Source organism: Trachypithecus francoisi, unplaced genomic scaffold (genome assembly GCF_009764315.1).
Source record: "Trachypithecus francoisi isolate TF-2019V2 unplaced genomic scaffold, Tfra_2.0 Lachesis_group5, whole genome shotgun sequence".
In the NCBI taxonomy this organism is placed as follows: domain Eukaryota; kingdom Metazoa; phylum Chordata; class Mammalia; order Primates; family Cercopithecidae; genus Trachypithecus; species Trachypithecus francoisi.
The window spans coordinates 3,412,002-3,435,628 of record NW_022681470.1 but is presented as its reverse complement, the minus strand read 5'-3'; the positions used below and the strand labels follow the sequence as shown (position 1 = coordinate 3,435,628).

Below are 23,627 nucleotides of genomic sequence, written 5' to 3'. Positions count from 1 at the left end.
AAAATCCATTTTGGATTTTATGTGAGCCACCTCCATGACTATTGTGTTAAGCCACTGGAGGCTGGAGTTTGTTACAGCAGTGACCATTATCCTCACATAGTGGCATTATTGATTTTGCTCCACAAGGACCCAAGGAAGGGTTGGGGTCTCTTAGGTATCTTGGTGAGCACTATCCCCGGCGGAAGTTGGGTAATAGGATGGCCCCCTTCAGGGAGGGCTGATGGGGCACGGGAGAGCGATCATCGCTTTGCTACTTCTGGTAAGCATGACATAAAGAAGCCTCTCTTTAAGACTTCCTCTCCGAATCCCAAGCTGTGGATATTAATACATTTGTATAGATTCATGGGAGAGTTCAGGGGTTTTCTGAAATTGCCTCTGAATTTATTTGCAGGAAGGTAGGGGTTAGTAACTACTGGCACTGCTTTATACACAGAGCAAGTAAACTCCATCTTTACCATGGTCAACTGTAGCAATAGAATTCAGTGTTTTCTATATCACAGATAGAAGAAGTAACACAAACTTCATCCATTTCATCTTCATATATAGTAAGGTGAGGTGTCTGAGAGGATGAGGTGAGAAAGGCAAGACTGGCGTGCGTGCTCTTGAAGTGGCTGTCAGAGGGAGGAGATTGGCTTATAGTAGCAGGGTCCAGGTAGCATGGGAATTCAGTATTTTTATCCTTTTTTTTTTTTTTTTTTTTTTTTTTTGAGACGGCGTCTCGCTCTGCCGCCCAGGCTGGAGTGCAGTGGCCAGATCTCAGCTCACTGCAAGCTCCGCCTCCCGGGTTCACGCCATTCTCCTGCCTCAGCCTCCCGAGTAGCTGGGACTACAGGCGCCCGCCACCTCGCCTGGCTAGTTTTTTGTATTTTTTTTAGTAGAGACGGGGTTTCACCGTATTAGCCAGGATGGTCTTGATCTCTTGACCTCGTGATCCGCCCGTCTCGGCCTCCCAAAGTGCTGGGATTACAGGCTTGAGCCACCGCGCCCGGCCAGTATTTTTATCTTTAAAGCAGTTAGAAACAAGTGTTTACAGGTGCTATGCAGTCATGAAGCCAGGCCAGAAGCCAGGTTGTAAGTGCTGTAATTCAAGTAAGCTTTTGGTTAATTTAAAGGGATGTGTGTTACACCAGCTCCTAACCCATAGCCATCTTCTGTTTCATTTTTTTGATTACTGAGAAGTGACACTCAAATGTTTATTTTTTCTTAGAGTACTGTTTTTTTTTTTTTTTTTACTGAAAGCTTATATTTCTATTTCTCCTAAGTTATAAACTTACTGATGACAAAATGTATTTATTATTTGAGTTCTGTAATGCATACAACATTGTCTTTTTTCTATATGCAGTGCTGATAATATTAGCTGAGGATACGTGACTAGCTGTGTGGTGTTGTTAGGAAATGAATCTGTAAAGGGTGGGCCAGGGCCATTCAGTGAACGATCTTGCTTGATGCTCTAGGATCCTGGATTTCACTGTGTAAGCAATACACATCCACAAGTGCGGAAAAGGGATAAGACGAGATTTGGGCTTTTAGAAAGAAAACCCTAGCCAGGTGTGGTGGTGCACGCCTGGAGTCCCAGCTACCCAGGAGGCTGAGATGGAAGATTGCTTGAGCTTGGGAGTTCGAGACCAGCCTGAGCAACATTTTTTTAAAAGAGCCCAAAAAAGAAAGCAAACTCTAGCTTTAGGATTTAGATCCATTGACATGTGGAACAGAGCAGTGGTTCTTAATTCTGGGTGAGCTTCAGAGTGGCCTCACAGCGTGGCTAGTCTGGGACTGCACGCAAAAGAGCACCACAGAGCTGGCACATGGTGGGGCTCTCCAACCCACCCAGACCTGGTGCTCTTTATGAACCCGCAGCCCAAAGCCAGGCAGAATCAAGGATGTCTCCACAGGTGCAGGTGTGGGTAGCTTATGTGCCTTAGCCACACCCTGGCAAGTAACTATCCCTTTTTGTAACAAAGCTTTCCTGGGCACTCGCCTTGCCAACTGCCGAATTCTCCTCTCCCGGAGGCAGTGAGCGTGGAATGCCCTTGTCTACGTTGGGAGAAGGATATAAAGGATTATGGATGAAAAGGCCTCCATTATTATTTCCAAACACCTTCTCCCACAAACGCCTTTTATATAAAATAAAACCAAAAAATTTCCACCCACTAAAACCCCTGGCTAATGCCCTATGATTGTCTTTCTCTTTATAGCTAAGAATCTTAAAAAAGAGTTTGCCCTTTATTGAGCACTCCGTTCCTTCTTCAACATGCAATTTGTAATTTGACTTCTATCTCTCCATCCCATCCTGCTCAAACTGTTTTTCCTGAGGTTGTTTTCTCTTCTTTTATTTTTCATACCATCTTCTTTTCTTTTCTCTTTTCTTTTCTTTCTTTTCTGAGACAGAGTCTCACCGTTGCCCAGGCTGGAGTGCAGTGGTGCAATCTCAGCTCACCGTAGCCTCTGCTTCCTGGGTTCAAGTGATTCTCCTGCCTCAGCCTCCCAGGTAGCTGGAATTACAGGCACGCACCACCATGCCCGGCTAATTTTTGTATTTTTAGTAGAGATGGGGTTTCAGCATGTTGGCCAGGCTGGTCTTGAACTCCTGACCTCAAATGATCCACCTGCCTCAGCCTCCCAAAGTGCTGGGATTACAGGCATGAACCACCGCGCCCAGCGTCTTTTGTTTTCATCCAACATCTCAGCCTCTGTTTTGAGACAATTATCTTTCTATCTGGACTATTAATGTCCACTAGAGTTTCATCTCCATCCTTCTTTTCATTTACACCCTTTCTGGGAAATCTCTTCCATACCTAAATCTGTATCTCAACCTGGAAAACATTTTTAAAGTCTATATAAAAAAAGTGTTTCTTAGTTCAAAGGTAAAATTTTAGGAAAATTAAATTGAAAACATACAAGAAAATAACAGTAATGGAAACTAGATTTGAAAATGAAAATGACAGGCTGGGCACAGTGGCTAATGCCTGTAATCCCAGCACTTTGGGAGGCTGAGGCAGGCAAATCATTTGAGGTCAGGAGTTTGAGACCAACCTGGCCAACATGGCAAAACCCCGTCTCTACTAAAAATATCAAAATTAGCCAGGCATGGTGGCGTGCGCCTGTAATCCCAGCTACTTGGGAGGCTGAGGCAGGAGAATTGCTTGAACCTAGGAAGCAGAGGTTGCAGTGAGCCAAGATTGCGCCATTCCACTCCAGCCTGGGCAATTGAGTGAGACTCCATCTCAAAAAAAAAAAAAAAAGAAAAGAAAATGGAAATGATGTTAGAACTATGAGATACAACCAAATTAAGACTCATTAAGTGCCTGTATAAAGAAAAATGAAAGCATAAAAACATGAACAGAACATCCAAATCAAAAACGCTAGGGAAAAAAAGGTAAACTGAAAGAAAGCAGAAAGGAGAAGTTCATGAAGATAAAAACAGAAATAATGGGGTTGGGAAACAGTGCAACAGTAGGAACCAATAAATGAATGTTTTTTTGCAAAAGGTTAATAGAAAGATAAGTCACTAGCAGTGTCTTATTTGGGAAAGTAAAAATAGAAGATAACTTGGGAGACAGAATCATTAAAACATAGGAAAATTTCACATCTAATGAGAGTCGTTTGTACAACTCTATACAAGCGAATTTGAACACCTGGCTGAAACAATCAACTTTCTAGTAAAATACAATTTGCCAGAAGCAGTCCTAGTCATATGTATATAGATTGGAAGACTTACTATTGTTATGACGGCAATACTACCCAAATTGATTAACAGACTCATTGCAATCTCTATCAAAATCCTGGTTGCCTTTTTTTTTTTTTTTTAAAGAAATTGACAATTCTAAAATTCATATAGAAATGCAAGGGACTTAGAATAGCCAAAACAATCTTGAAAAAGGATAACAAAGTTGGACTCCCATTTCCCAATCTCAAAATTTACTGAAAAGCTACAGTAATTAAGACTGTGATACTGGTATAATGATGTAAGTTTAGACACATACATCAATGGAATAGAATTGAGAGTCTGGAAATAAACCCTTACACTATGGTCAGTTGATCTTCAATAAAGATGGCCAGACAATTCAATAGAAAACAAGAATAGTCTTTACAACAAGTGGTGCTAGGATGACTCAATATCCACATGCAAATGAATGAAGTTGGACCCTACCACACACCATATATGAAAATTAACTCAAAATGAATAAAAGGGCTGGGCGTAGTGGCTCACGCCTGTAATTCCAGCACTTTGGGAGGCCAAGGTGGGCGGATCACCTGAGGTCGGGAGTTCAAGACCAGCCTGGCCAACATGGCGAAACTCCATCTCTACTAAACATACAAAAATAGCCGGGCCTGGTGGCTCACACCTGTAATCCCAGCTACTTGGGAGTCTGAGGCAGAAGAATTGCTGGAACCTGGGAGGCGGGGGTTGCAGTGAGCCGAGATTGCACCACTGCACTCCAGTCTGGGCAACAGAGTGAGACTGTCTCAAAAAAAGTAAAAAAGAAAAAAAAAAAAAAAGAAAAGATCTCAATAAAGAGCTAAAATTTAAGAGCCTTAGAAGAAAACATTGGTGTGAATGTTTGTGACCTTGGATTAGGCAGTGGTTTCTTAGCTATGATACCTCAAACAAGCAACCCAAGACAAAAATAGATAAATTGAATTTCACCAAAATTAAAAACTTCTGTGCTTCAAAGGACACTGTCAAGAAGATAAAGAGACAAGCTACAGAGTGGGAGAAAACATTTGCAAATCATATATCTGATAAGGGGTCTAGTACCTGTAATATATAAAAAATTGACAACAATAAAAAGACAAATAACCCAATTAAAATGTGGACAAAGTGTTTGAATAGATATTTCTCTAAGGAAGATTATTTAATGGCCAAAAAAACACATGAAAATAGGCTAAGCATCATTAGTCATCAGGGAAATGCAAATCAAAATTGTAATTAAATACTACTTTAGATCTACTAGAATGGCTGTAATTTTAAAAATGAAAGATAGCAATTGTTGGTAGAAATATAAAATGGTGCAGCCACTTTAGAAAACAGTTTAGTAGTTCCTGAGAAAGTTAAATGTAGAGTTACCATATGACCCAGCAAATTCTTTCCTAGGCATATACTGAAGAGAAATGAAAAAATATGTCCACACAAAAACTTGTGGATGAATGATCATAGTAGCATTATTTTTAACAGCCAACAACTCACATGTCCGTCAGGTGATGAATGGATAAACGAAACATGATATATTCATAAAATAGATTATTATTCAGCTGTAAAAAGGAAAGTACTGATACGTGTTACAACACGGATGAATCTAGAAAACATTATGCTGAGTGAAAGAAGCTGGACACAGAAGGCCACATGTGTATGACATTTATATGAAATGTCTAGAGCAGGCAAGTCTGTAGACACACAGATCAGTGGCTGTGAGGAGGTAAGGGGAGGGAGGGATGGACATAACAGCTACCAGGTATGGGGATTCTTTGTGGGGTGATTAAAATGTTCTAGGATTAGATGGTGGTGATGGTAGCTCAACCTCGTGAATATGCTAAAAACCACTGGATTATACACTTAAAAATCAATTGATGAAAAAAGCAAAACAAACTGATCTCATAAAGATAGAAAATCTAAACACACTAATTTACGCAGAATCATTAGGCAAGTTTTCAGAGTTCTCTCACCAAAAGGCTTCAATCCAGATAGTTTCATAGGATAATTCTTATCAAAGAAGAACATTTTAGCTCTAGTGCTACTTCATCTCTTTCAGAGAATAGGAAAAGAAGGAAAACTTCCAAATTCTTTTTCCAAAGTAAGTATAATGTTGATATCAAAAACCTAACAAATATTGCATTAAAAAAAACTTACAAAACAATCTTCTGAATATCTGTACACAAATTGTAAATAAAATATTAGCAACAAAAATCAGTGGCGCACGTAAGCAAGTGGAGGTTTATTCCAGAAATGTAAAAATAGCTCTGTATTGGGAAGTTTATTAATGTAATTTATCATAGAAACAGATCTGTGAAGAAAAATCATAGGATCATCTCTATAGAGGCATTTGACAGAATTCACATATTCATAATTTTAAAGATTCAATAAAGTAGAAATTAAGGACATGCTTTCTTAGCATAAAATATGTGCATTTCAGCCCAAAATCTAGTTTCTTACTTAATAAAGAAGGCACAAACAGCATTTTCATTAATGTCAGGAGTAAGATAATGATATCTGCATTTGCTGTTATTATTTAGTATTGACTAGAAGTATTAACCAATATAATTAGACAGGTGATAACAGACACATAAGTATTTGACATTAAATGGTATAAAGATAGAAGAAAGAGCTATCTTTTTTCACAGATATATGATTAAATATGTGTGGAATGGAAAAATTACAAAGAAAAATAATATTTGCTAAAGTAGAATAGGGAATAAAATTAATATATAGAAATAAAGAGTGTTCAACTATACAAACAATGCCCGGTTGGATGATATAATGGAAAATAAGACTAATTTACAGTAGCAACAAAAAAGCTAAAATTTATAGACAAAAATATAACAAAAATATGCTACATTCAGATAACCTGAAATATATAAAAATAGATGAGCAAATAGACATACTATGTTTTTGGATAAGAAGAGTTGAAATTATAAAGATGCCAAATAATCCTAAATTAACTTATTAAGTTAACACAATCTCAATTAAAATATCATCAGATCTTTTCTGGAGCTAGATAAGTGAATTTTGATTTTCATATGAAAAGTTAGCAAGAATAGGCAAGAAAACTCTGATAAAGAGTAAGGCGGTGAGTTTAGCTTTTTTTGATATTAAAACATATTACAAATCCTCTATTGTTAAAACAGTATGGCATAATGGATCAATGAGATAGAATAGAAAATCCAGAAATTGTTCCAAGTGCATATGGAAAGTTAATATAGGATATAAATGGCATCTCTGATGTGTGGGAAAAACATAGATTTAACTGGATAGCTATTTGGAAAAATATAAAATTGGATCTATACTTCATGCTGTATAGTAAGATAAAGTTGATGTGCAACAAGTATCTAGGTTTAAAACAAAACCTTGTTAAGTATTTAAAAATATGAATGAATTCCATTATAAACTTGGAGTAGGAAAAATAACTCAAAACAAAAGCCAGATGTAAAAAGATTTTAAAATTTAATAAAATTTTACATAATAAAATTTTATGCCAAAAAAAGAATTATAAAATCAAGAGATTTTATAACATCTTGAGAAAAATCTTACATTGTAAATGGCTAATAACCCTGATATTGTGTAAAAGTGGTAACTCTTTAAAAAAATTTGATTAACCAGAAATTTCCATTCCTTGACCACAGAGAAAAAAGGAATCTAGTATGCCATTATTTTGAAATTTAATTTTTCAGTGTACCCCCTTATTTACTGCATTATTCACAATAGCCAATATAGGGAATTAACATAAGTGTCCAAACAAATGAAGGGATAAGGAAAATGTGATATGTATACACAGTGAAATATTATCCAGTATTTTAAAAACGTTTTATTTTGAAATAATTTTAGAGTTATATAAATGCAAAAAAATAGTACCCAGGATGGGCAACATAATGAAACCTTGTCTCTACAAAAAAAAAAAAAAAAAAAAAAGCCAAGCGTGGTAGCTTATGCCTGTGGTTCCAGCTACTCAGGAGGTTGAGGTGGTTGGATTGCTTGAACCCAGGAGTTTGAGGCTGCAGTGAGCTGTGATGGCATCACTGCACTCCAGCCTGGGCAACAGAGTGAGACCCTGCCTCTAAAAAAAAAAAAAAATTGTGCAAGAGAGTTTCTGTGTATCCCTCACCCCATTCACATCTTACATAACTACACTACAATGATCAAAACCAAGAAATTAACCTTGGTTCAGTGCCATCAGCTGAACTAGAGACGTACTAGAGTTTCACCAGTTTTTCCACGAATTCCCTCCTCTCTCCCAGGATCCATGCAGAACCTGTCCTGCACTGTCGTCTTGTCTCTTTAGCCCTCCAATCTGTGACAGTTCCTCTTTCAAGACCTTGATACTTTTGAAAAATCCTGCTGAATTCTTTTTTAGAATGTCCCTCGGTTTGGGTTTGCCAGATATTTTCCTGTGATTAGATTGAGGCAGTATATTTTTGGCGAGAATACTACACACAAGTGAGTTTGTGCCCTTCTCCGAGCATCATGTCAGGGAATCCATGATGTTGCTATGCTTTAGTACTGATGATGTTCACCTTAATTGCTTGCTTAAGATAGTGTCTGCCAAGTTTCCCCACAGCAAAGTTATGAATTTTCCTTTTGTATTTGGTAAATATCTTGGAAGAGATACTTCGAGACTGTGCAAATATTGCTTCCCCCCAGACTCTGGCCCACAAGTAGCATCTGTTGGTCGATCTCGCCTGTGACTGTTTTTACTGCGGTTTTTGCCAAGCGGCGTTTCGGTGTCATTTTTAACAAGGAAATTCCAGGACAGTGGGCTTGTTCTTGTTTTGTTTGGGCAGTTGGCAGCCATTGGGCAATGTGGAATTTAGAATTACTTGGGCCTTTCCCAACACAGACAAATGCTGTAGTCTATTAATTCAGTAAACATTTATGAAACCCTTGTTATGACCAAGGCCTCTTGGAGAAATACGCAGACAGCACGGGGTCTGGTCTGCACCTGAGTCTTTTTCTCTGCCACTACTTTTCACCTTGAATCACACTCGCCATCAAGATTTGTTAGAAGATGTTACCGCAAAAAGTGCTGAGAGACAAGCTCAGGAGTCAGAGGATGGGACCAATTTCCAGTTTTGCCCCAGACTAGCTATGTTACTAGCAGGGCGAGTCAGATAGCGTCTCAAAGTTCTAGTCTCCTTATTTTTAAAATGAGGAATATAATATAGATTGATATAAGAATTAAATGAGTGGATATATATGAAAGTACTGTTTAATTGAAAGGCATTTTTCAGCTATAAAGTGTTCTACAAATTCATTAATTATTGGCTGGGCACAGTGGCTCACGCCTGTAATCTCGGCACTTTGGGAGGCTGGGGCGGGAGGATCGATTGAGCCCAGGAGTTCAAGACCAGCCTGGCCAACATAGCGAGGCCCTGTGTATAAAAAACAAACACACAAACATGAATTATTCAACAAATACCTGATTTCCTATTAAGTGTGAGCTTTTTCTAGGTGTTAGAATATAACAATGAAAGACAAGGCCTCTGCCCTCAAGGAACTTATATTTTCGAGGAGAAAGATGGATCATGGACAAGTAAGCAAGTAATAAATATAATTTCAAATAGTAATAAATGCTATACTGTAAATAAAACAGGATGATGTAACAAAATGTACTGTAAAGAAAATAAAAGAGGATAATACATTAGAGAGTTGGGGTGTGGTTAGGTGGGATGGAATAGTTCAGATGTTCTGGTCAGGGAAAGTGTCTCTGGAAGTAATTTTTGAGGTAAGAACTTTAAGATTAGAAGGAGTCGGCTGTGTGAACTAGGGGAAAGCAAATATAAAGGCCCTTTGAAGGGGAGAGGGTTAGGACGCTGGAATAAAGCAAAGAGGATGGTGTACCTGTGAGGTCGCTAGAGAGTGGTGTAAGGTCAAGCCAAAAAGCTTGGAGGGTCAAATGATGTAGAGCCTTACATGCTGTGAAAAAGAAGTTTCTCGGTGCAGTTTGTCGGGAAGAAGTTGACCAGGAAGCTGTTGAAGGGTTTTAAGCAGGGCATTACATGTTCTGATTTTCATTTTAAAAAGATTGTTCTGGTTGCTGTGAGAATGGATTGAGATGGCTGGCGAGAGCAGAAGCAGAATGACAGCCTGTGGTCTACTGCAGTGGTCCAGGCAAGAGGGAATGGTGGCCAGGCAAGCTTGGTGGCAGTGAGTTGTAAGATGTTATTGTTATGGGCTAAATTATGTCCCCTCCAAATTCATGTCTTAGAGTCTTAACCTCCGGTATACCTCAGAATGTAACCTTAGTTGGAGATAAGGTCTTTAAAGAGATGATTAAATTAAAAAGCCCAAACCAAAGGGAGGTGATTAAGTTAAAATGAGGCCATTAGGGTGGGCCTTAATCCAATCTGACTTGTGTCCTTATAAGAAGAGGAAGTTTGGACACCCAGAGAGACGCTGGGATGCTCACGCACAGAGGGGTGACCAGGTACCCAGAGAGACACTGGGATGCTCGCGCACACAGGGGTGACCAGGTGCGAGCACAGGGAGAAAAAGTGGCCCCTCTAAATTAAGGAAGGCCTCAGAAGCAGCCGACCTGCTGACCCCTTGATCTGGGACCTCTGGCCTCCGGAACCAAGAAAATCAATTTCTGTGATTAAGTCACACACTCTATGGTCATTTGTTATAGCAGCCCTAGCAAACTGATAGAACTATGAAAATGGTGGTTATGGTGGTGATTTTTTCATTGTATTTATCACTACCTAAAATTCGCTTACATTTCTTTATGTTTATTCTTTCACTCCCTTGATTGTAAGTTCCATTACAGCAGGGATTTTGTCTAATTCATAGTAATCACAGCGCCGAGGGGAGTGCCTGCGCCATGGCAGATGAAAAGTGACTGTGTGGTTCAATTATTTCTCAGTCACTCTGTGTAATATCCAGTATTTTATAGAGCTTTTGTTTTTAATGATATATAGAAGATCCAGAGTTTATTAGGCGGCTACAAACTCTAGCACATAGGACTATATAAGAAATAATACTGCAGCAAGTTAGAACCAGGTGTTCAGGAGCATGTTTTAGCAGTGAAGAAGTGATCTCTTGATTAGAGGGACCTTGGATAAAAGAAGCCTTTTTTGAACAGAATAGCTCTGCTGAATAAAGAGATTTAGTCACTATTTTACCTTCATTTCATGGCTTTTCCAAAATAAGGTTCATGTGTGAAAAATGCCCTCCATAAGGGCGAGGTCTTTATTTTGTTCTCTGCTGTTCTGTAAATGATACCAGCACATCACAGGCTTCAAATATTTGTTAAATGAATGAAAACCATTTTCAAATCCTGCTTTGTCCTTAGACATTTTTGGATTGCTTTAAATGTTCTCTTATCCTTAGCATAATATTAGCTATTTAATAGAGCAGGTAAAATGTGTTGCCCATTTTTTGGTCTCTTATAATTGTGTGAAATGTTCTGAATCTGGTCTTCACTTTGGTGTTTTTGACCTTAGGCTGCCCTTAAACGGAAGTCACAGCCTAGCTCAATGGCACTGGCTCCCCCTTGTGTCAGGAACGTGATACTACACCCACTAAATGCCAGCCTGCCAAGAACCAAGCTTCCCCGGGTCAAACATTTTAAGTGGTCCAAATGCTATACATAATTAAATGATGACACCGTGATTGGGCCACCTTATTGGGGATCATTTGTTCTGAAATAGTCTTACTCCTAGCCCCTACTGTATATACAGTACAGGTACAGAAAAATATTTTTTATACTTGTAACCATAAAGGCTTTTGGAGTTAGTTTGTACTTCTTATCAATGTAAGACATCTACTTTGACAAAAGAAATCGAATGTTGAGCGAGTATGGTGGCTCACGCCTGCAATACCAGCACTTTGGGAGGCCAAGGCGGGCAGATCACTTGAGGTCAGGAGTTTGAGATCAACCTGGCCGGCATGGTGAAACCCTGTCACTACTAAAAACACAAAAAATTAGCTGCGCGTGGTGGTAGGCACTTGTAATCCCAGCTACTTGGGAGGCTGAGGCAGGAGAATTGCTTGAACCTGGGAAGCGGAGGTTGCAGTGAGCCGAGATCGCTCAACTGCACTCCAGCCTGGGCGACAGAGCGAGACTCTGTCTCGAAGAAGAAAAAAAGAAAGAAAGAAAAGGAAATCAAATGTGTCAGCATATTTTAAATACTTTATATGGAACAGTTGATTTTCATTTTCTTTCAAAAGCCTACCAAAATTGAGGAGTTAGCATTTTTTTAATCCCATGAAATCAATTTAAAAGGAAGAAAATTATCTTTCAAAGAGACAAAATTTTCTTTTTCAAGAGTAGTATTTGATTTCTATTTTGTGTACATGGTAGAATACTGAGTGAGTTGCTCCTAGCCACTCTCGCTGTTGAGGAGATGAACCTGTACAGGGACGGCCCCAGGAAGGCCTCTTTAGCTGTCTGAATGGAGTGATTTTGACTCTCACCATCAGTGGTGTGCTGGAGCCAGATTGTGCCGACTTATCCCAGCTCACAAGAGCTAATGGCTAAATTTCAGGAATTCTGCAAACTAATGTTTAAAGCTACTTTATATTAAAAATAAATTATATAGATTTAATTCAATTATATTAAAAAATAAAGGTGGTTTCTTCAGCAGCACTTACCTAAGATCAGAACAACATTGAGAAGATGAGGATGGCACCTGCACAGGCTGACACACAAATTTATGAAGCATCCCATATTTTTTCAGGTTATTCTATATAACATGCACAATAAATGCTTTTATTAACAATGACAAAAAGAAAGGTAATAAATACTCACAATTTACCACTTCCTAATTACTTTACTATATTTTACTCATATTTATGCTTTGAGGTTATTTGTGTCTAGTGTATGTATGGTGAATGTACCATATAATAATGGTATGCTATTGTGCATTTCTTTCAGACTCCACCTTTAGTGATTTCATGTTTGTAATTGGCAGCTTGAAATCCATCTTGGTACAATGGAAATAAAACCACAATGGAAATAAAAAAGGCTCCAAATCAGGGCTTTTTGCCAATGAGGAGCCAATGATAACCAGCCCATTACTGTATGCAAAATGAGTTTGTATCTTTTTTCTCTACTCCAAAAATGTAAAAGAAGGAATTATTAAACTTTAAAAAGCTATTTTAATTTTATTTTACTACATTGGTTTCCGTTTTTTTATTTTATTATTTATTTATTTATTTTTATTTTCTTTTTTTATTTTATTTATTTTTTATTTTTTTAATTTTTTTTTGTTTTCTTTTTTTGAGATGGAGTCTTGCTCTGTCGACAGATGGTGCAGTGGCACCATCTCAGCTCACTGCAAGCTCCGCCTCCCGGGTTCAAGCGATTCTCCTGCCTCAGCCTCCTGAGTAGGTGGGATTACAGGCACTTGCCACCACGCCTGGCTATGTGTGTGTGTGTGTGTTTAATAGAGATGGGTTTCACCACGTTGGTCAGGCTGGTCTTGAACTCCTGACCTCAAGCAATCCTCGGCCCCCTGACAACAAAGTGCTGGGATTACAGGCGTGAGCCACCATGCCCGGCTTGGTTTCAGTTTCTTAAATAGTTGTCTGAAAAGATAACTTTAATAATTTTGAATTATCTACCAATTTTAATAATGTTAAGAATAGTTTTAAAAGTTGCTTTAATTTAATTTAATTTAATTTATTTATGTTGATATAGAGTCTTGTTCTGCCAACCAGGCTACGGTGTGATGGCACCATCATAGAGCTCACTGCAGCTTCAACTTCACCTGCTCGAGTGATCCTCCCATCTCAGCCTCCAGAGTAGCTGGAACTACAGCCACATACCACCATGCCTGGCTAATTTTAAATTTTTTGTGTAGAAACGGGGTCTCAGTGTATTGCCCAGGGTGGTCTTGAACTCCTGGACACAGGTGGTCCTCCCGCCTCAGCCTTCCACAGTGCTGGGATCACAGGTGCGAGCCACCTTGCCTTGTCACTGGTCGAGGGTCGTGACTGCAAGTTGCCCAGGTTCTTGGCATTTTGAACAAAGAATTGGACAAAATGCCCAGCAAAGCAAAGAAAGTGCGAAGCAACAAAAGAACAAACGCAGGGCTTCATTGAAGATGAAAGGACACTCCACAGTGTGGGAGCGGGCCAGAGCAGCAGCTCCGGGTCCGGATGCAGAATCATCTTGGGTCCAAATACCCGCTAGAAGTTTCCCATCGGCCACTTCATGTTCACCTGTGTAAATGAAGTGGTAGCCCGTGGTCAGTCTGAATGGTTGCAGAAAGCAGTCAACCAGAGGCTGAAGTGAAGTTACAAAGGTCACACTCCTGTGCAAACAGGAGTTGGTTCTCACAGCCAATCAGAGGCTAGGATGAAGTTACAAAGTTATACCTCTATGCAAACAAAGACTTGGCAGGCAATCAGTCTGATTGGTTGTGGACAGCAGCCATTCAGAGGCTGGAGTGAACAGATGCAGAGGAAGACAGCCTGCAATCAGTCTGGTTTGTTGCAGACAGCCGATTTCCCATCTGCCTCCCAGAGAAGGTGGCGAGTTTGCAAAGGGAGCAGCCTCTGGTGCTGTTATTACTTAGGCTGGAAAGTTATAGGGTTTTCCTTTCAATTGAGTTCTAGGAAGTCAGTGTGAAACAGGCCTTGGTCCCTGCCCCAGACCCTATTCCCCTGCCTCAGCCTGGCCTAAAGCTTTACTTTAATCTTTAATCAATTCACTTCATTCAAAGTCTCATTTAGTAGAAAAAGGTTAGCCAGCCTTAATATTGTATATAATTTTACCAGTTATTTTATCTTTTTGTTTCATTTTCTAGTTCCTGTCTAATGTCTTGTTTTCTTATTTCTAAACTTCTTTCTTTGATTTTCATCATTAAGCTCTGAAGTGTTTTTCCTATCTCCTGTAACTTTCTTTTCACCGATTTCAGTGTTTTCACATTTTTCTCTTCAGCTGTCTCCCTTTGCAGACCTTGATCCTCTTTCTCAGAATTAATGGCCTGATCTTTTCCTGACTTGTGCTCCTTCTCGTCTTCTCTTTTACTCTCAGCTCACCTTTAGGATCCTCACTACTCCTGAGGCCGAACTGTTAGCAATACGGTTTCCTCCACTGTGGCCAGGATCCCAGCTCCATCCTGATACCATCTGGACATATACAGGCCCCCCTGGCCCCCCTGCTGTTTTCCCATGTCCTTGGCACCGGAATTACGATGTGAGAATAGTGCATAGGATCGTTCGGTCATTTGTGCCTCTAGCCCCATGTTTCAGGACATGGGAGGACAAGGGAAGCTCTGAGTCATTTTTGCTTCTGCTACAATTTCTTTTTATTCTCATCTCAAGGAATTTGGAAGACCTTTTGAAATAAATGCATCTCATTCCATTATCATTTGAGGAAAGAAACATTTGAGAAGGGCGATTAATATTTAAACACCACCTCCCTTCCCCTACCTCATTTGCCCTTATATTTTTTTCTTCTCACTTACTCTCTTATATTGCCTTTACTGGGCAACTACGTCAACGAATTGCCACTGAAAGGCACCTGACTGGTGAGCTGCCTTGGGGTGAGGTCAGTGTGATCCTTCAGCTGGGAGCCGTTGCTCCTCTTTAGAGGGCGAGCCATTGCTTCCGCTGATGAGCCGAGCCTGGAGCGCACCGAGTCCATCTCAAAACTCATGTTTTCCAGCAGCAGGGAGCCCCTCACAGTGCTGCTTTCATCAGCGTTCATGTAGGATGAAAAGGGCTTCGTCTTTTCCATACACACTTGACTCTTGAGCAGTGTGGGGGTTCGGAGCACTGATCTCCCCTACAATTGAAAACCCACATATAACTTTTGACTCTCCGAAAACACAACTAACAGCCTGCTGTGGACTGAAAACCTTACTGATAACATAAACATCAATTAACACATATTTTAGATGTTATATGTATTATCTACTGTATTCTTACACTAAAGTAAACTAATGTTACTTTAATAAGAGAAAATATTAGGCCAGGCGTGGTGGCTCACACCTGTAATCCCAGCAGTTTGGGAGGCTGAGGCAGGCGGATCACTTGAGGCCAAGAGTTCAAGACCAGCCTGGCCAACATGGTAAAACCCTATCTCTACTAAAAATACAAAAATTAGCCAGGTGTGGTGGCGGGCACCTGTAATCCCTGCTACTTAGGAGGCTGAGGCAGGAGAATCGCATGAACCTGGGAGGCGGAGGTTGCAGCAAGCAGAGATGGCGCCACGGCACTCCAGCCTGGTCGAGAGAGCTAGACTCCATCTCAAAATATATGTATATGTGTATTATTAAGAAAATCATAAGGGGCTGGTGCAGTGGCTCACGCCTGTAATCCCAGCACCAGCACTTTGGAAGGCCAAGGCAGGTGGATCACTTGAGGTCAGGAGTTTGAGACCAGCCTGGCCAACGTGGTGAAACCTCGTCTCTACTAAAAATAAAAAGTAAACTTAGCTGAACGTGGTGACACATACCTGTGATCTCTGCTACTTGAGAGGCTGTGGCAGGGGAATCACTTGAACCCTGGAGGCAGAGGTTGCAGTGAGCCGAGATGGTGCCACTGCACTCCAGTCTGGGTGACAGAGAGGCACTCTGTCTAAAAAAAAAAAAAAAAAAGAAAAAAAGAGAAAATATATTTACTACTCATTAAGAGGAGGTAGATCGTCACAAAGGTCTTCATTCTCATCTTCACATGGAATAGGCGGAGGAGGAGGAGGAGGAGGAAGAGGGGTTGGTCTTGTTTCGAGTGGCAGAGACAGAAGAAAATCCACATCTCAGTGGACTTGTGCTGTTCACACCATGTTGTTTGAGGGTCCACTGTGCCTTTCTTTTACCTGCAAGGAATGGTGGACTGACACACAACCTCATCTCAACTTTCACTTCAGGAAACAATATTTTAGATCTATCCAGGGTTGCCAAGTTTCTGAAGTACTGAGTGAAAATGTTGTAACTAATATATTTTGTTATGAAACTGAGGATTAAGACATCCTTCCTAACAAGCTTTTCAAGTCAAAGTGATAGAGATAGTGTAACACAAAAGAGTAAATCGTTTTATAAATAGTTTATTTATATGAGGCAGGATTTCTGTTATTGTTTGCTATTACTGTGGTTTTGATGAATGAGAGTGAAATGTGCATCTCTTTTTTTTTAAATAAAGTCTTTTTATTTAAAAAATTTCAAACTTCTAAACTGTAAGAGTGGTGCCCTGAACTCCTGCGCACTTTTACTCACATTCACCAACCCCTCATGATCTGCCACATTTGTTTTCACCTCCTCTTTCTCCTTCTCCTTCTCCCCCCGTTTCTCTCCATATATGCACAAACACACGTACGTATTTATACATTTTATTATTATTGTTATTTTCATCATCACCATTTTGCTAGACTATTTGAGAGTAAATTGTAAACATTGTAACCTCTCCTGGAAAAGGTTCACGGTGGATCTTCTTTCTTTCTTTCTTTCTTTCTTTCTTTCTTTCTTTTTTTTTTAGAGAAAGGTGTCTGGCTATATTGTCCAGGTGGGAAATGGACGTGAACTCCTGGGCTTAAGTGGTCCTTCTACCCCAGCTTCCCAAGTAGCTTGGACTACAGGTGTGCACCATTGGGGTCTTCCTTCCTTTCTTTTTTTTTTTGAGACAGTGTCCCACTCCGTCACCCAGATGGGAGTGCAGTGGCTCAATCTCGACTCACTGCAACCTCTACCTCCCGGGTTCAAGGGATTCTCATGCCTCAGCCTCTCAAGTAGCTGGAATTACAGGTGTGCAACATCATGCCTGGCTAATTTTTGTATTTTTAGTAGAGACAAGGTTTTGCCATGTGGGCCAGGCTGGTCTCGAACTCCTGGCCTCAAGTGATCCGCCCACCTTGGCCTCCCAAAGTGTTGGGATTACAGGCGTGAGCCACTGTGCCCGGCCTCAGTGGGGGTCTTCTAAGACAAGAACATTCTCTTACATAAGCCACAGTGTCTGTGTGTTTCTTAAAAATAATCTTAAGAGTCAGAGCACTTGGGTTAAGATGTCATTTGGCTCATTCCTCTGCTTCTTGCTGGTAAATTTCTAAACAGTACAAAACTGATATTTTCTGGGAGTGATACACGCAAATTCTTATGGGGGCCAGCCTGTGATATAAAAGTGAGAATCAGAGTTCGTGCAGTGCTCATGACATGTGTGCATGCCCCACCTAAACAAATAAACATGCCAATCCTAGACTAAAGAAAACGGAAATAAGAAGAAATAAAAAACAAAAACAACAACAAAAAATATCTGATGGCCAAGTTTGTCACTTGGGTCAACAGTTTGTGGCCCTGGATCTATGGCGAGAGCTCCCGTGGGGTGGGATACCCACAGCTGTCTTTGGAAGCACTGTGTCATAGTTAGGAAGTTCTCCTTTAAGTCTGAATGCATGACTGAGATTTATGAGAGGCAGCAGTTGCAGTGGCGGGTGGCATGGGTGCTAGACTGGGTTGTGAATCCCGTTTCTACCATTTGCTCCCAGTGTGATCTTGGGAAAATTTCTTAACCTTTCTGTGATTCATTTTTCCTCATCTGTAAACTAGTACCTATCGCACACAGCTGTCATGAGGAAGAATATGTAAAGCACCTTACACCAGGGTCTGGCACACGTCATAAGACACTGTTGAACTGGATTCTGCTAACAGGAACCTGATGGCTAGAGGCTATTTTTTCTCACATCCATGCAGATCTTGATCCTGGTATAAGGGGAGAGGGATGTGAGGACTGTTCCTCCTAGAAGACTTAGAGGAGATGTTCATTCTTGAGCCAGAAAGCTACGTAATCTACTTTTCTCCCATTGTGAGTGGCTTTCTATTGTTCTTACCCCCGTTTTGTTCTTTTTTTTCTTTCTTTCTTTTTTTTTTTGAGACGGAGTTTCGCTCTTGTTAGTAGAGATGGGGTTTCACCATGTTGGCCAGGCTGGTCCCGAACTCCTGACCTCAGGTGATCCGCCCGCCTTGGCCTCCCAAAGTCCTGGGATTACAGACGTGAGCCACCGCGCCCGGCCCTCATCCCTGTTTTATGTTCATCCTTCTTGTCAGACTTCTCCCCCAGCTCTTACCTGTATTTCCCTAGTGCCATGGGGTCACTGCCTGAAGATTAACTCTATGTGATCCCTGACAAGTTATTTAATGTCTTTGAGCTTTAGTTTTCTATCTGTAAAGTGGAGGCAATAGTAGTACCTCCCTCCTAGTTGTTGTGAGGGTTCAGTGAGTTAATCTGTGGGTGACCGTGTCAGAGCAGTCCCTGGCACACGGTGAGTGCTGTGGGACTCTCAGCTATTGGTTAGGATGTGCATTCTCTTTCGTAGCCGTAGTTCTCCATGGTGTACTCTCTACTTATGATCTAAATTTTCTTTTTGCTGGCTCGCTTCTGGAGTTTCTTCTTCCTCTTTTTCTCCTCTGCAAGTGCTCTTATTAAGGTCAGGGGGCTTCTTTTTGTCCAGATCTAAGACTCTGCTTATTCTCTCAGCCTTCTGTAATATTTTATTTATTTATTTTGAGACAGAGTTTCACGGGTCACTGCAGCCTCAACCTCCTGGGCTCAAGTAATCCTCCCCCAAGTAGCTGGGACTACAGGCATGTACCACCACACCCACACCCCAGTAATTTTTTTTTTTTTTTGAGACTGAATCTCACTCTGTCACCCAGGCTAGAGAGTGCAGTAGCACAATATCGGCTCACTGCAGCCTCCGCCTCCTGGGTTCAAGTGATTCTGCTGCCTCAGTCTCCCAAGTAGCTGGGATTACAGGCATGCGCCACCACACCCAACTAATTTTTGTATTTTTAGTAGAGACAGGGTTTTGCCATATTGGCCAGGCTGGTCTTGAACTCCTGACCTAGTGATCCGCCTGCCTTGGCCTCCCAAAGTGCTGGGATTACAGGCGTGAGCCACCGTGCCTGGCCTCCCAATAATTTTTTAAAAATTTTTTGTGGAGATGGGTTCTTGCCATGTTGGCCAGGCCACCTTCTGTAATATTTTAAACTGTAGCAACCTGGCCAGGCTCGTACCTTTAATCCCAGTACTTTGGGAGGCTGAGGTGGGAGGATCACTTGAGCCCAGGAGTTCAAGACCAGCCTGGGCAACATAGCGAGACCCCGTCTCTATTAAAAAAAAATCAGCTGGGCGTGATGATGTGTACTTGTAGTCTCAGCTGCTTGGAAGGCCGAGGCAGGAATCACTTGAGCCCAGGATTTTGAGTCTGTAGTGAGTGTGATCGTGCCACTTCTCCAGCCTGGATAACAGAGCAAGACCCTGTCCCCCCAACCCAACCCAACCCCCCCACCCCACCAAAAAGGAAGACAAAACTGTGGAGATTATTTTGCAGCCAGAAGCATGGGGGTAGGCACAGTAAGGAGGTTACTGGAGAAAGGGAAGTGGAGATGAGAAGGGAAACGAGGGAGTGGGAGGGAGACATTGGCTGGCTGGGCAGTGGAAGGCTAGTGACGGCAGGATTCTGCAGTGGTGAGGCGTGGGGTGGATGAGTGCGACGTGAAGCCGACAGGTACAAGATAAGCCATTTAGAAGAAATACTGTGATTAGTGAAAGGAAGTCTGGAAATAGAATGGTTGAGAGTGGCAAAGCACCTATCAATTTTGTTCAAGATAAGGAAGATACTTGAATATTTCAAGGCAAAAGAGGAAACAGCTAAGAAAGAAAAGAATGAAGATACTGAGAGGGAGAGGTAAGCATGTGAAGAGCAAGAGCTGAGTGTGGAAACAAAAAACTAAGCGGTAGATTTACTTCATTGAGGAGGAGCACTTTTAATTTCTCCAAGGCTAAGAGCACGAGGCAAGAGCTATAGGACATTCCTCTAAAGTGGTACAAAGTCAGCGACTGTAAAGGTGACATGAGGATTAATCATAGCACCCAGTGATTGTGCAGTTCACATCTGTTGGGTGAAATGGGTGATAAGGACGTTTTCTGAGATGAAGGGAGTGAGTACTTTGGAGCTTGAGGTAAGAGATGCTCCAGAATAGCTGTTTTGAGGGAGTTTGCCAGGAGGTCAGCAGACGACTGAGAGGATTGTTAGGCCACAGCCAGGACAGATTTGATGTTGGATGGGGTGCATCTGTAGTAGGCCATGGTATTTTATTTTATTTTATTTTATTTTATTTTTTATTGCAGCAGTGCTTTGCAGGAACAAAGAAAGTGAAAATTAGAGATGTTCAGGGTTATGGATTAACAGGAGGCAGAATGGAGGGTGAAGGGCCCGGAGAGTTCAGGGTGGTGACAGTGGCCATTTTGAGTGGCTGAGTGTGGAGGATTGAGCAGCTGTGTGTAGATGAACTGCCGAGCACAGCTCCACGAGTGAGCCTAGGCCATACTAGTGGAGGAACCACGCAGCCAACCCGCAGAATGGTGGAAAAGAATAAGCCCTTGCTGATTCCGTCCCTCTGTGGCAGGCAGCTTGTTACGCCGCAGTAGAGGATGCACGCCATGCCTCGTGTTGACTGTGCACAGCAGGGAGCCTGAGGCAAGGGAGCCTGGCACAAAAGCAGAGGTCAGTCAGATGGAGAAACTGGGCAGGTGGAGAAGAATAGAGGGGGTCTCTAAGGGGCACCCAGAAATATCCAGCACATCAGGAGAAGGGCAGGTTTTTGAATGTGAGAGTGAGGAGGAGGCTTGCCATCTTGAGATATACGGGCCTGGCAGCAAGTTGTGGTGATGTTAAGTACTAGAGGGAGCCCAGACACAGCTCAGACTGTCTCTTTTCTTCCGTCCCTGTCGCTCTCAGCAGAGGACCTTGCCCTGTGCTACACAGAGGACAGCGAAGTCTTTATATGCGAGTTTCTTCATCATCCCGTTTCCAAAGACAAACTAGGGCTACAGACAGGAATTGTATGCTACAACTTGAGAGAACAGATAAGTCACATTACTTTTCTAAGTCCGATTAAATCTTGTACCCCTACTTGTCAAGACCAATAAAAAGTTAGCAGTTTTTGTGGCTTCTTTTAGTCTCTTATATTGTACAGTAAGTTTTCTCTTAACCTTTCAATCAGTTGTTGTAAACTGCACCTTTAAATGAAATGACATATAGCAAGTCTGAATAATGTTGTTACAAAGTTAATGAGAAAAGAAATGGTTTTGTTATATGTCCTTTTGCTTACAGTTGCAGTTTCTAAGAACCCATCAATGATACTCAGAGAAGACTTGCTGTTCTGGGACCCCAAGGCTTAGTGCAGTCTCTGGGAGAAAGTAGAGAGAGGAAAAGCATTGTGTTCATGAGCTGTCTAAGCCTGAGACAGGGACAGCATCCATGTCGTCTACACGAGGCCCAGCCACAGGGAGCCTTAGCACAGCTTCCAGGGCCCCAGAGCTCAATGAGGACTTCGCTTTCCACAAGAGGAAGGAGGCTCGTCGGTGAAGCAGAGGAGGAGAAAAAGGTGGGTGAGATGTAGGTGAGCTCGTGGAGAGGAAGGAAGCTTGTCCAGTGCAGCAGAGGAAGAGAAGAAGGTGGGTGAGATGTAGGTGAGCTCATGGAGAGGAAGGAAGCTCGTCCAGTGCAGTAGAGGAAGAGAAGAAGGTGGGTGAGATGTAGGTGAGCTCGTGGAGCAGTTTGTGGGTGTACAGGGTGAGTTCTTGAGGAAGCCATGGTTATTGTTCTTTAGGCCACTCTGGCCTCATCAGCAAAATAATCTGCCTTTTTTTCTTATATCATGAGGCCTTTGTTATTCGAGACTAGAGAGAAAGAAGTTGCTTACTGCCTGGAAGATGTTCCATCATGTAGGCTTTGTTTTCTGTGGTCTACCCGGGCAGGTGAGACCGTAGCAGATTTGCTCAGCAAAGAAGAGGATGGTGATTGGTTCCTCAAGGGGATGTGGAAAGCGGGAGAGGGAAATTTCCTGTGATCGGGAAGAACTTGCCGTTCTCTTACATGTAGCAACTTGCAGGTGGCAGGACTTAGGATGGGGGTGGCTGCGAGAACACTGAGCACTAAGTGGCTCAGGCCTTCTCACCTTCTCCGGAAGCCCACCCACCCAGTGAACAATGCCCTTATCAGCCTGAAGCCCACCCACCCGGTGAACAAGGCCCTCATCAGCCTGAAGCCCACCTACCCGGTGAACAACGCCCTCATCAGCCTGAAGTCCACCCACCTGGTGAACAACGCCCTCATCAGCCTTCTTTGCAAGGGCTCATTCCCAGTAGCATTGAAATATGCTTGCATCTTTCAGGTTTTCAGTATCAAAAAAGAAAAAACATCCTCTTTAACACCATGTTCCTCTCCAGACACCCCTTCCCTCCCCTTTACTTCTGTTTGTTTTTGGGATTTTTGTTTGTTTGTTTTTTGATGTGGGGGTCTGTGTATGTTGCCCAGGCTGGAGTGCCGAGCGCACTGGCTGTTCACATTGTGATCTCTGCTCACTGCAACCTTCACCCCCACTTCCCCCGGGCTCGAGCAATCCTTGCACCTCAGCCTCCTGAGTAGCTGGGACTGCAGGCACCTGCCATCACACCTGACTTCTCCCCTTTACTTCTTGACCCACTGCAATCTACTTTCTCCTCCACCTTCAACAGAGACTGCCCTTGTCAAATCAGAGCTGATCTCCTTTTTTACTAACTCCAGTGGATATTTCTCAGAATTTACCTTCCTTGACCTCTCAGCAGCATTGGAAAGCCAAGGATGACTTTCGATTTTCTTTTTCCTTAACCTCTGTGCCACGGCTCTCTCCTGGATGTTCACTTCCCTCTCTGGCTCTTCTGCTCCGTCTCTCATGCAGGTTCCTCTTTCTTGGATCATTCCTTGAATGTGGGTACTCCTCAGACCTCTTCCCTGTCTTTCCCAGCCAATACATTCTACTTAGAGGAATTCTTCTGCTCCTGTGCCTTCATGACCAGATCCACGTCTCCAGCCAGATCCTTCTCCTGCACTTCACACTCTTACGAGTATCAAGTCTGTGGTTTGATTTTACCCCACTTGTAAGCCAGTAAGTTAGCTTGTTACTGTGCCATGGATGTTGGCACAAGACTTGAG

The 23,627-nt window shown here is 41.9% G+C and overlaps 1 protein-coding gene and 1 non-coding gene across 5 annotated transcripts in view; both read left to right on the top strand.

The window, feature by feature from the left end:
• EFCAB2 (EF-hand calcium binding domain 2) overlaps nt 1–23,627 on the top strand; it is a 161,620-nt gene that overhangs the window by 69,186 nt on the left and 68,807 nt on the right. The window lies entirely within an intron of this gene.
• Nucleotides 12,281–12,383, top strand: LOC117077002. The gene has a single exon (XR_004434604.1). It is a non-coding gene; the product is annotated as a U6 spliceosomal RNA (small nuclear RNA).